We start from the raw sequence: 14,629 nt of genomic DNA on the forward strand, positions 1-14,629 counted from the left end.
GCCTTTCATTTGATGCCTAGCTGTGTCCCTGTGCTAACTAATGAAAAGATCAACTGATTCAATCTTGCATATCGCACAACTGGGTTTGTTTCCACCTCAACTGCCTCAACAATATTTCTCTTTCCACCAGGCATGAAGTTAGTCAGAGCCATTTATTGAGTTTCCACAGTATGTATAGACACTTGAAGTGATGTATGAGTATTAATCGCAGCTGGCTGTTTTGAAGGAGGTACTGAATAAATTATTATTTAATTAAAGCTCAAATCAAGGCTGATAATAAAATGAATGTCTGAGCAGTTGGACGGTCCCTGCCTGATCCAATTGGACTATAATTATATATGGCCATGGACAAATCACTTCACTGGAACATGGATGCCTGTAAAAGTGACTTGCCCCAACTAATGGCTATTGTAAATCAGGAGATGGTGATAGCTAATCAGATGGAGACCTTCTCATAGTGGGGGCTTGAAGTTTTGTGAAAACAATTCCCAACATTGGATAAAGTGAAGATATATCTTCTTCTTTCTCAAGGCATCATGAACGAAGTCTTGAGCAATGTCACCTTGAGTTTCTTCATTGTTACTATGACGATAATGGCTTATGAATGGATGAACGTTCCATGTGGAAAAGGAAGTGAACTTGGAGTCACACAGATATGGATTTGAATCCAGGCTTTTCTATTTAATTGCAGTATGATCTTGGGCAAGTTACTTAAGTTTTCCGACCCTTACTTTTCATATTTATAAAGAATATATAATAATGTATATTGGCATGAAGTACTGAGATTGGAGATAGAATATGTAGAATACTTATTATATGTTAGGATCTAAATACATATGTTAGTTGGTTGCTACCTGTCTTATAAATATGTTATTTATTGCTAAAAATAGTCTAAAATTACTGCAGTGTTCTATTATGTTTCAACCCTAGGCCTTGGGGATTTATTTGGAACAGTACCTAGAGTTATTACTTTAACAAATGTGCTTTAACAGAATCGGTATTAACATTTTTAATTAAATCTTTGGGTTTTTTTTGAGCAGTGTTAGGTTCCCAGCAAAATTAGAAGGATGATACAAAACTTTCTCATATATGCCCTGCCTCCACACATGCATAGCCTCCCTCATTATCAACATTCCCCACCAGAGTACAGTTGTTACAATTGATGGATTTACAGTGACATATCAAAATTACTCAAAGTCCATAATTTACATTGCAGTTCACTGTCACTGTTATACATTCTATGGGTTTGGACAAATATATAATGGCATGTCTCCATTGTTATTATGTAACGTAGAGTATTTTCAATGCCCTGAAAATCCACTGGGCTTGGTCTATTCATCCTTCCCTTCCTATGCCTTACCCACTAACCCTCACAACCACTGATCTTCTTACTGTCTCCATAGTTTAGCTTTTTCCAGAATGTCATATAGTTGGAATCATACAGCATGTTTCTTGTTCAGACTGGCTTCTTTTATTTAATAATATACATTCAGTGTGTTATGTTGTTTGTATTGCTACTGCATACTTTATTAAATATTTGTTTGTGTTTTTTTTAAACATTTTATTTATTTATTTGACAGAGAGAGACACAGCGAGAGAGGGAACACAAGCAGGGGGAGTGAGAGGGGGAGAAGCAAATTTCCCGCTAAGCGGGGAGCCCGATGCGGGGCTCAATCCCAGGACCCTGGAATCATGACTTGAGCCGAAGGCAGACACTTAATGACTGAGCCACCCAGGTGCCCCAAATATTTGTTAACATAACTGGATAAGTATCCTCAAACCAAAAGGATCATAATTTGATAACCAAACACAACCACTTTAACTTTATAATTACACATCATAATTATTTTCACATGTAATTATTATCAGGTATGAACAACCACTTGAATCATAGCCTTATAGTTCACTGAGTATATATGCTGAAATATATTTTTATTGTTAGGCATTTAGATTTTTTTATTTTATTTTATACTCTTACCAATAATCTTGTCAATACTCATGGGATTTTCAAAAAAAACCCTCACATATTTGTTGATATGAATAAGTATATATAGATGTATGAAAATAAAACAAAATTAAAGCACCCTTTACTGGGGATATGTTAGCTTAGGTTGCAGACTCTCACTGGTGGAACCAGTGAAAATGATGAGGATGGGGATCCCCTGTCCTTCAGAACTATTTCCTTGCTGCTTCTGCCATTCCCTCCACACCTTCTCCATACCTAGAAGAAAAATCCACTGTCAGAAATCCCTGGTATTCTGCCCATTCATCACGTCTAGCCCATAGCTATGTTTCCAGTGATGTGTCTAACTTAATGGCTATGTTTGACCCCAGAGATATTTCAACTTTGATTTTTCAATGGTCAGTATTTTAGCAGATCTTAGCACAGCACTCACCATAGCCCATACCCTCCCCAATGGTCAATATTTCAATGGTCAGTATTTTCAATGGTCAGTATTTTAGCAGATCTTAGCACAGCACTCACCATAGCCCATACCCTCCCCAATTGTCAATATTTCAATGGTCAGTATTTTCAATGGTCAGTACTGATGTTTTGTTTTTTTTTCTGTATTTAATAATTGTTTTCAACATTTGATATGTTAAATATTTTATCTAGATCCTTAAGTTTTCATTACTTATATGCTACATTCATGTAGTTTGGAAGATCAAAAACATATACCCCTACTTACTCTCTTTTTGAAAGAAGGATCTAGTAACCTAAGAATGCTCATACATTTTCCTAAATATTTTAGTATGTTTAATTTTCTATAAGAAATAGAAAGTGAAATAAGTCTCACTCCCTTGTGTACTTCAGCCCACCACTGTCTTAGTTTGGGAAATTTGCAGAAAGCAGGACAAGCACAAACTGCCTTTAAATTGAACCAGAAATGCTTAATGCTAAGTAGCCTGTGTATTGTGGCTGTTCATGGTTATGCCTACTTGAGGATTTGCTTTCACTGAAAATAAAATAAAAAAACAATTTTCCAAAAAGCACACTCCACAAAGTGTGCTGAAGTTTGCCTGTAGTTTATAATATGTCTCGTATTAATTTACTGGCCAATTTAAAATGAAACTAATAATCAACTAAGTAATGTATAAATTTATGTTTCCTTAAAGTCTTAGAAATGACACCTTTGCTAAATGGCCTTCTGCAGCCATCCTATTTCTCTTCCTTCTTCCCAATGTGACATAGAATTAAACACAGATTTTTTTTAAACGATTAATTCTTCACACTGACTCTATTCATGGAAGAAGATTTCTGCCAAAGTAAAAATTGTGCCTTGGGTCTTAGGGACAAGAGGTTATTAGAATAAGAACATCTTGTGCATTCTCTAAAATGTCAAAAGATTCTAAACTGATCTTTCATTATACAATTATGTTCAGAATGATCAGATCAAATTTTGGAATCATTGGAATTTACCCCATTTTGCCATGAAATACAACTACTGAATTTGCTTCTTCATCAGTATTGTATTCTATCAGGAAAAAAAAAATGTTTATTTCTAGGTGAGGTTATTTCTGTTCAGAGAAGATTTTGCTCAATTAAAAACAACCAATCCCTGGCATTTATATAATCTAGACATCATATTGCAACAGTTTCAAAATATGAAACTGTTTTTTGTACCAGGTTACTTTATTTTTTTAATTTTTATTTATTTGTTTATTTTTAAGTAGGCTCCATGCCCAGTGTGGAGCCTGATGTGGGGCTTGATATCACAACCCTGAGATGAAGATCTGAGGTGAATCAAGAGTCGGATGCTTAACCAACTCAGCCACCCGAGGGCCTCTCTACCAGGTTACTTTAAATAAAGCAATAAAAATATTATAGGTTTGATCCTTTAAGAAGTCATGAAAACACTTGTGGTGAGCATAGCATAATGTATAGGGTTCTCAAGTCACTATATTGCACACCTGAAATTAACAGAACATTGTATATCGATTATACTTCAATAAAAAAATCATGATAAAAGTCAGATGTCTAGGAACACATGGCACAAATTAGAATGTAGAAACAATAGAATTCCAGACAAATTATTGATACTGCTTTCTATGCATACTAAGAAAAGAAAGTTAAACTCACTAAGGAAAATCATGGAGTCATTAATTTTTTTTTTCCTTTGTGATGAGATACCTTAATTTACATTTGGAAGATTTTTTGGAAAATTCTATCATACTTTAACCTAAGTTATTAATAATCAAAACCTACCACATCATAAACCACTCTTAGAAATAAGGTGAAGAAAGGTGGTAATTGTGGTGACTAGAAATGTAACTCATGGAAGAAGGGCTCTTATGACGTGTCCTGCACGTTTGTCATTGTCACTATTATATTTAGCACTTTCATCAAGAAGCTAGAAGGATGTAGAAAGCCTGAAATGCAAAACAAAGAAAGCCTGAAATGCAAAACACAAGGGTAGAGGTTGTTTAAAAAATTATCAGAACAATGAAAACAAAGTGTAGAAAATGTCACAATGGTCTGTAAGACTGAGCTAAGCCCATCCAATGATTTACACTTAAGTCAAACAGTAAAAAGGTAATTTTCTGAATTGGCATAAAAATTGAAGTATAAGTAAATGTGAATGTTAAAATATATGTAGTTTATATATTTTATATATATGTATATATAAAACTAGTAAAGCCAAGAATCAAAGGCCTAAAAATTGCAATTTATTTACAAGGAAGGAAAGGTATGAAATCCAATGAGAATGCTGAGAAGTTCATACAGATCCAAATGTGGGGAAAGCTTGGGAGCAAGTAGATGTGCAGCAATAGAAAATAAGAATGTGGGCGCCTGGGTGGCTCAGTTGGTTGGGCGACTGCCTTCGGCTCAGGTCATGATCCTGGAGTCCCTGGATCGAGACTCGCATTGGGCTCCCTGCTCGGCGGGGAGTCTGCTTCTCCCTCTGACCTTCCCCACTCTCATGTGCTCTCTCTCATTCTCTCTCTCTCAAAAAAATAAATAAAATCTTTAAAAAAAAATAAGAATGTGAAAATAATCCTGTTCTCTACTGGAAACTAAAGACAGGCGATATTCATACACCACTACCTCTGAGGAAGGACAGGACTGAAATTTCTTTTTTTTTTCTCAATTTTTTAATATATTCTTTAATAATAGGATAGATCTTTTAAAAGCAGTTTTACTTCTTTTGCCTTTTTGCGTGTGGGGGTGGGGAGACATAGCACTGAGATTTGTCTGTATTTCCTAAATAGTATATGAGGGCAAACGAAGGGAGAATAGGAATGCCACCAGAGCACATCATACATAACAACAATGTGCATTTCTTCTTCACACTTGTAACATTGATGCTCTGCTTTTCATTGGTTACTTTGTTTTTTGTTTTTTTCTGACTTTTTAAAATTTTATTATGTTATGTTAATCACCATACATTACATCATTAGTTTTTTCTTTTACGATTTTTTTATTATTATTATGTTATGTTAATCACCATACATTACATCATTAGTTTTTGATGTAGTGATCCATGATTCATTGTTTGCGTATAACACCAAGTGCTCCATTCAGTACGTGCCCTCTTTAATACCTATCACCAGGCTAACCCATCCCCCCACCCTCCTCCTCTCTGGAACCCTCAGTTTGTTTCTCAGAGTCCATAGTCTCTCATGGTTCATCTCCCCCTCTGATTCCCCACCTTCATTTTTCCCTCCCTACTATCTTCTTTTTTTTTTTAACATATAATGTATTATTTGTTTCAGAGGTACAGATCTGTGATTCAACAGTCTTACACAATTCACAGCACTCACCATAGCGCACTCCCTCCCCAATGTCTATCACCCAGGCGCCCCATCCCTCCCACCCCCGACCACTCCAGCAACCCCCAGTTTGTTTCCTGAGATTAAGAATTCCTCATATCAGTGAGATCATATGATACATGTTTTTCTCTAATTGACTTATTTCACTTAGCATAATACCCTCTAGTTTCATCCACGTCATTGCAAATGATGTTTTTTCTTGATGGCTGCATAATATTCCATTGTATATATATACCACATCTTCTTTATGCATTCATCTTTTGATGGACGTCTGGGCTCTTTCCATAGTTTGGCTACTGTGGACATTGCTGCTATAAATGTCAGGGTGCACGACCCCTTCAGATCCCTACATTTGTATCTTTGGGGTAAATACCCAGTAGTGCAATTGCTGGGTCATATGGTAGCTCTATTTTCAACTTTTTATGGAACCTCCAGACTGTCTTCCAGAGTGACTGCACCAGCTTGTATTCCCACTAACAGTGTAGGAGGGTTCCCCTTTCTCCACATCTTCACCAATATCTGTCATTTCCTGACTTGTTAATTTTAGCCACTCTGACCGGTGTGAGGTGGTATCTCATTGAGGTTTTGATTTGGATTTCCCTGATGCCAAGCGGATGTTGAGCACTTTTTCATGTGTCTGTTGGCCATTTGAATGTTTTCTTTGCAGATATGTCTGTTCATGTCTTCTGCCCATTTCTTGATTGGGTTATTTGTTCTTTGGGTGTTGAGTTTGGTAAGTTCTTTTTAGATTTTGGGTACTAGCCCTTTATCTGATATATCATTTGCAAATATCTTCTCCCATTCTGCCAGTTGTCTTTTGGTTTTGTTGACTGTTTCCTTTACTGTGCAAAAGCTTTTTATCTTGATGAAGTCCCAATAGTTCATTTTTGCCCTTGCTTCCCTTGCCTTTGGCAATGTTTCAAGATAGAAGTTGCTGCAGCTGAGCTCGAAGAGGTCGCTGCCTGTGTTCTCCTCTAGGATTTTGATGGATTCCTGTCTCACATTTAGGTCTTTCATCCATTTGGAGTCTATTATTTTTTTAAGATTTTATTTATTTATTTGACAGAGAGAGACACAGCGAGAGAGGGAACACAAGCAGGGGGAGTGGGAGAGGGAGAAGTAGACTCCCCGCTGAGCAGGGAGCCCAATGCAGGGCTTGATCCCAAGACCCTGGGATCATGACCTGAGCTGAAGGCAGACGCTTAATGACTGAGACACCCAGGCGCCCCTCAAGTCAGTGTTTTACTTGGTAAACATGTCTGAGACCATGCATCCCTGGCTGCTAAGCACCATGGCAGACAGGGCTAGAAAGGTAACAGCTTTATTTTGAGCAGGGGGCAAAGACAAGGCAGCACTTTATAGCTACACTGTAACTAGATCCTGCATCTGGAGTCTATTTTTGTGTGTGGTGTAAGGAAATGGTCCAGTTTCATTCTTCTGCATGTGGCTGTCCAATTTTCCCAACACCATTTTTTGAAGATACTGTCTTTTTTCCATTGGACATTCTTTCCTGCTTTCTCCAAGATTAGTTGACCATTTCTTTTTTTATGAAGACAGAAATTAACTGAAAAAAAGTTCTGGATTTCATGAGTTCTCTAGAGTTTGGAATGGAGAGAGGAGGCTGAGATATCTGGAGAATGTGCTACTTGGATCCAGTGAATAAAAACCATGGAATTGTTTGGCTGTGGAGGCTAGGGAATGATTTTTCCCAAAAGAGAAATGTGCTGTCCTGGTGAACAGGCAGTAGCACTTGGACAAATGACAGAATTGAGAGGGATTATATCTTGGAGGTCCAAGGAATGGACTCCACCTAAAAGGAGGGTATCAGCTATGGCTCTTGATGGAGAAAAAGTAGGATGTCCTTGTCCTTTAGATAGCAGTGGGGGGCAGTTTCAAGAATGGGTTTGGAAAATGTGTGCAAAATAATCCAGGTAAACCCAGGATTCAGTAAGTCATGAACCCATGAATGATGGAATGGCCCCCTGTGGCGTCTTTGGAGACATGACAATGTTCTTTTCTGTTGAGACAGGTGTTAGCACAGGGAGAAAGCCACCAAAAAAACTTGATGGGGGGTTGGAGCAATAAGAAGAGTTTCTCCAGAAAGACTACATGCTATTCCTTGATGCTGAAGATGACAGTGGCAAGAAAGCATGTAAGCCTCATGAGATTTGGTGCCTGGCAGGGGTCATGAATTTCCCTTGGTCAATTCCCTGTGACTCTGGCCCTTTGTACATATCCTGGGCTGCCGAATCAGCTCCCCAGCCACAGATACAAGAGGAGACATCTAAATGTAAATGTGACATATCAAAGACAATTATCCTTATTTTGTTTTAGGAGCAGACACTAAATCTTAACAGTTATCTCATTTTAAAAGGATGAATGAAGATGGAAAAAATAATATTAAACCAAAGGAAATCTTCAATTATGTCAAAGAGACAAAACATAACAATAAAAGGCAGAAGTACATATTTTCCAAGAGCTTCACTGTAGGGAAGAGGAGTAAACTTTAAACAGCATCTGCCGTTATCTTAGTCAAATTTATGGAGCATGGATTCTACAAAATGAGAGATAAGATAGGATAATAGTGTGAGGTGAAAAGTTAATTGAAAGGCAAGCAGAAATTTAAAACAAATAAGCTAGATAATATAAAGAATGTTATAAAGTCAAATATGCATCAACATAATTGTAAACAATTCACATTACATATATCCTTAAAAAGGATAATTCAAAAAGCAAATTAGTGATTTAATGGGCATTGCTGTGTGTGTCTTTGGTTGCCTTGTCAAAAAGCACCCCTTAAATTTAGGGAGATCTCAAAATGAGAGGGAGACAAAGCCCTGCTCCTTTTAAAGAAGGATCTATATCCCCCCCTTTGTGTCTCTGCCACATAGTGAGGTCATGTAGCTGAAATTAGCCAAGCTGGTAGCACAGCTCAGGAATTTGAATGGGATACTGCCCCATAGAAAAGTTAGGGATTTTTTTTGGAGAGATTTCTAGTAGATCCAGGATTCAGTAGTGTGGCAGCAAAAGTCCTGGAGAGCAGAGCCCCAGAGGCCACTCTTGCATGTTCAGGAGCATTGGCAACAGTTACTCAGGTGAGTGTCCAGTGGCCAGGGTGGTCATGAAGTGTCTACGTCAGATGGTCTCTGGTCATATTCTCATCTGTGCTTTGCTGCCATCTGTTCCTGAAAACTCTTTGTGTCTGGTGCCCACCTACTGCTTCAGGGAGCAATTTCAGTGTTTGAATATGCTTTCTACAAATACCCTTTCTGCTGAATTTTGTGAAAAGTTCATTTCTGTTGTCTAAAACCAAGAAATTTGACTGATCCATGTGATTTTAGGGGTGAACTTTGGAACATTATGGAAACACACAAGGAGGAAATAATGTTGGAAATACAGGAGAGGAAAAGGATGTCAAATGTTGCTGAAGAGATAAGAAAGACCAACATAGAAACAGTAATTGATAATGCAGTATAACAAAGCTTTTCCACTGAAACATAATATGGGGATTTATATATTGAAAAAGGTATCAAAAATTATTTAAAGGTACTAATACTTATAAAACATTTCTTAAAAGAATGATTAGTTCACAGATGTGGCTAAAAGTGATAGGAAACAAGTGTTTGAATATTTAAAAGAGTTGGGAGAACATCAGATAGAGCCAGGATTCCCCAGGTTTCCTGACTGCAGTATTTTTCACAGCTTGACATGTTAGTGTGTACCATGGTTCTTCAGGAAGGGTGATACAGTATAATCCATTTATCAAATTATGAGACCATGAAAACTTGTTTTTCAGATGTATTTCCTGGGAATATTGTTTCACTGCACACATCAGCAAATTTGAAAACATATAAATCCTGGTGAAAGCCATGAACTTCAAGGTTAAGTAATGAGTTCTTTAAGCATGAGCACAAACAGAAGGTCAGAGAGGAGACACCACCGTGATGTTAGACTTCTCTACAGCATTATTTCCAGGAAAGCAATGAATCCATTTATAAATTTTGAGAGCAAAATGATGCCTCAAAAATGTTCTATCTAGCCAAGTTGTCATTCACATGAAAAAGGTAAGGAGATTCTCAGATTTGACTGGTCTCTGATAGCATAATATGCATCTGTCATCCCATATTTTTGTCTATGAAGATATGTTCAATTAATTCTAGAAGGCCAAAGAAATGTTTTAAACATATATTCATTTATTTTTGGGGGGCAGGGCAGAGGGAGAGAGAATCTCAAGCAGACTCCCCACTGAGTGTGGAGCCAGACATGGTGCTCAATCTTATGACCCTGAGATCATGACCTGAACCAAAACCAAGAGTCAGATGCTTAACTGACTGAGCCACCCAGGTGCCCCACCAAAGAAAAATTTATGTGATCGAATAAAATTATAGTATGTTATGGGACTCAATATAAGCTACTCTAATAGGGAAATTGGAAACATTTTGGTACATGAAGAGAGGGATCACAAACCCCTTAAATTTCATGTACACTTAGAAAAACGTGTGTGTGCTCGCGTGGTCATGGCTGACCAAGATGAATAAGGTGAACATCATATATTATTAATAGTTAACACCCTATGTGTGACTTCACTGATCCCTCGAAAGTCTAGAAGCAAGTCAAAAATTAATACAACCAGGAAGAGTTTGTTGATGCCAAACCTGCAAGTCACAGGTGCCATGAAAAATATAAAATGAGTTGAAGGCAATTCAGGTCCATTCTCCCGAGACCTTTTAAATTTCAGAAGAGTCAGGGGCTCCTGGATGGCTCAGCTGGTTAAGCGTCTGCTTTCAGCTCATGTCATGATCTTGGGGTGATGGGATTGAGCCCCATGTCTGACTCTGCACTCAGGGGTGGCGTCTGCTTCTCCCTCTCCTTCTGCCCCTCCCCCACTTATGCTCTCTCTTTCTCAAATAAATAAATAAAATCTTTAAATAAATAAATAAACTTCTAAAGAGTCAGAGGCTGCATGCAATCATTGCAAATGCTTCCCTATATTAATGACATCTTAAGTATTTTGAATGATATGAAAATACGTAGGGATCTTTCTAAATTTATAATGATCTTGCAAGCACTGGAATGCCAGTTTGTAAGCAGATGGTTTGAGAAAAACGCTGTGGGCTCTTCTTCTGGTTTTTAGTTAGTACTTGCTTTTACAATCTCCTGACCATATGCAGTGGTCTCCCCCAGCTCTGTGTTTTTATCTCCTTTTAACAAGATATGACAGTCATAACACACTTGTTTATTCAAACTGCTTTGCTGGAGTCATGAGTGAATGTAACAAGGTTAGGCAGAATTTGGTGTTGTCAACCAGATTGGAAATTAACTATATCTGGCTCTAGATGATGTAAGGTGTATAGAAATAATTCCTTTTCTCCATTTGAAATGTATTTAATTAGATATTTTGACTGCTTTTCTTGCTCTGACTTGGATAATAATGCTATTAAATTCTTATAATTATATAGCACAGAGACATAATCTTTTATCAGAAACTCCTGGGACCAGAAGCATTTCAGAATTCATATACATATAAATACATATATATATAAATACATATATTGTGTTTTAGAATGGTAATACAGTGTATATATATCTGAAAATATATATACCCTGTATTAAAAAATAAATCGCAAAGGTATAAATATTACTTAAGTGGGAAAACTTAATAATAAATACTACATATCGGTCACAGTCAGTTTTACCACAAAAGTCAAGTAGAATGAGTTTCTGTTGCCAAAAGAAAGTTTTTTTGTTTTTTGAGCTTTATGGATTTCAAGATTTTGTATAAATGGCTGTAGGCTTGTATTACTTTTTGGAAAACTCTTTCATATTCATAAGTGTACATATACACCTCATTTTATACAGCAACTATGTTACCAAGAAATAGTATGTATATAAAAATCTTTTCTTCTACATTAAAACGTCAACTCTTTCCTCTCACTTGCAAACAGCACCATCCAACCAGGCACCAGGTTACAAAGATTCTATTTCCAAGGGTCTTTAAAAACCTTTATCACTTTGCTGACAGGGTGTTCTTCTAAAATACAAATCTATGTATGAAATTACTCTACATAAGATATGTCCATAGCTCCCCATAAATATGAGTAGGGAGGGAAATACCCTATCAAGACCACAGGAACCTTTTGACACTTGCCTTCATCCCTGATCCTCCCCTGCTGTTAAGCCATGACTCTGCCCCACTAGTTTCCCTGCCCTGCATTTCCACAAGCTGGTTTTTCTCCCAGGGTTCCACGGTGCCCCTTTTCCTTCCATTTATTCCCACTCATATTTTAGAGTGGTGCTCCCAATCTTCTTTGAAAGCCCCACTTTTGAGCTTCCTTAGGATCTTGAAAATACATTTATCAAAACATTTAAATCCTCAGCTATAATTTTGTTTTTGCTTCCTCTCATCTACTTCCAGTTTAAGCATACGCTTGTACAATGTATAACTGATGAAGGTTACCTTATGCCAGAAACTATTCTACAAACTTTTTCGTTTCATCTATAAGATAGGTTATAGTTATTAGCTTTCCCATCCCATTGTGCAGATAAAAAACAAAACAAAACTGAGACTCAAAGAGCAATAAGCACAAGCATGTAACAACAAGTAGACAAGCAAGGATGCAGGGCATTCCATCTCTAGCTTATGACTTTCACCACTATGCTATTCTTCTCTACAAATAGTTGATTACTTGGTTAATATTCATAGCCATTTTAGGAATTGGTTATAATGGAATTGTCCCTATTTATGTAAACTCTAGAAGGATATTTAAAACTATATATATATATATATATGTATATATATATATACATATACATATGTATATATATAGAGAGAGATCTATATATCTCCTAAAGAGCTATAAAATGTCACTTGTTCCAGGGCAACATCTTGCTAAATTGACCCCCTTGTGTACTGCCCTTCCACAGTGAAGCTGGCCTGATCCTTGACTTCCTTCCATAGTAGAATGTTAAAAAGTCATTGTGAAAATTCCAATCCTGGGCCTTAAGAGAATTTACAGCTACTGCTTTTGCTCTATGACTGCTCTGAGATGCCATTTAAAGGAATCTCCTTGAAGATGAAAAGCCACATGGAAGGAAAAGCCCTGGGGAATAAAAGGACCCAAGAATAGAGAAAGGAACAACCAGATCCTAGCATGCCAGTCATGCCAGCTGGGATAGCAGATTTGTGCTCCAGCCAATTACTAGGAATGCATGATTGAGCCAAATGGAACAGAGATAAGGCACCCAGCTAAGCCTAAGACCAAATGGAAAATTGTGAAGACATAAATGGTAGTTGTAGTTTTAATTCACTGAATTTTGAGGTGTTTTTATATATGTTACCATAGTTGGTATCAGGAAATGTGGTGCTGGCTGAACAGACACCTCAAATGTGGTATTCACTGTGGGACCAGAAAATGCACTGAGGCTGGAAAAGTAGTGAGAAACTTGTTCTCTGAGACTGGAAAGAGGGAAACTGGTGCTCAGTAGTGGCAGAACAATTGGTGAATTGTCTTCTATGACAGTGTGGAATATTGGACATGTAATTAACAAATATATGAAACTGGCTATAGAGATTTCCAGGCACGCTACTGAAAGTGGCAGCTGAATATTTTTGAATTGCTATTATAAGGCATGTGAAACAGAAATGAACTTATGAAGGAAATGTTTAGTTCTCAAGCAGAATATAGAAAAATATCGAGAAGATCCAGCATATGTTTGAATTGGAAATAAAGCTGTTTCTCATCTCATGTCAGCCCAGAAGAGATTCCCAAATAAGAATAAACCCTGAGGCAAAAAAAAAAAAAAAAAAGGAAATTTGAAAACAAAGCAGAAATCTCTTTATTAAGCACTCTGAAAAATTTAAGAAAGGCATACTAACAATTTACAGCTAAAAAGGTGTTTATAAAAATAGAAACATACTATGTAACCACACAGCAACATCCCACATGACCCAAAGTAGAATAATTGTTTTCAAAACAATTATGGATGTGTCTACTGAGCCATGAGGAAACGACAATCAGATTTCTAGGAAACCTACATACTTCAAAATAAAGTTGTATTATTGAAAACAGTGTCAGTTTACATTAAAATAAACTGAGATAGTTCAAAATAAAAGGAGACATTTTTCACCAAATTTATATGGTCAGAAAGTAGGCTGAGAAAATACTGCAGTCATAAATTTAAACTATTTTTTATGTTAAAAAAAAACCTCTCTTTGATGTTTCAAGAGGGAAGAAGCAAGAAGTATTTGGAAAAATGCACTAGAAAAGTACCCCTAGAGGGAATAAAAAAGGTCTTTATCAAGAATTATACCAAGCTCTCAGAGTAGAGAACTGGCGATATGTGTCTGATTGAATTTCCAAATTGCTATAAATTGGTGATTACTATGTTGTCCTACTCTTCTTTTTTGAATGTGAATCTCTAATTATTATCCTGTCCCATTCCATCATTGTTTATTGGGAAGGGGGAGGTGAGGTAGATAACTTGTTTTCTTAGTTTATAGGTTTCTGGATCAAGAGGAGCTATACCCAAGAAGCCTCATCTGTATATGAGCCAGATTCAGATCATGAGGTACTGGATTTTTGCGCCCAATACCATAATTGGATAAAACTTATGGGTCCTGTGAGTGAATTTTTAATGAAAGAGAAATGTGAATATTTGTGGTCAGACAAGATCCAAGATAGATTGCAAAATATGGCGACAAATTCTTTCCAATCAGATATGCATGGCCATTTCAATGTGACTTTGCCACTTCTCCAATCCAGAGGTGGAGGATTGGAATTCCCACTCCTTGGATGTGGGCTGCCTTTGTGATTTACCTTGACTGACCAATACAATTTAACAAAAATGATGTTAGACA

General features: G+C 36.9%; 1 non-coding gene across 1 annotated transcript; it reads right to left on the reverse strand.

The window, feature by feature from the left end:
* Positions 1-7,027: 7,027 nt before the first annotated feature.
* On the reverse strand, positions 7,028-7,158 carry LOC123840076 (small nucleolar RNA SNORA63). The gene has a single exon (XR_006789889.1). It is a non-coding gene; the product is annotated as a small nucleolar RNA SNORA63 (small nucleolar RNA).
* Positions 7,159-14,629: the final 7,471 nt, after the last annotated feature.

The sequence above is a fragment of the Mirounga angustirostris genome, unplaced genomic scaffold, assembly GCF_029215605.1.
Source record: "Mirounga angustirostris isolate CCGP_5_RB_7025 unplaced genomic scaffold, mMirAng1.0.hap1 SCAF_3, whole genome shotgun sequence".
NCBI classification, from domain to species: domain Eukaryota; kingdom Metazoa; phylum Chordata; class Mammalia; order Carnivora; family Phocidae; genus Mirounga; species Mirounga angustirostris.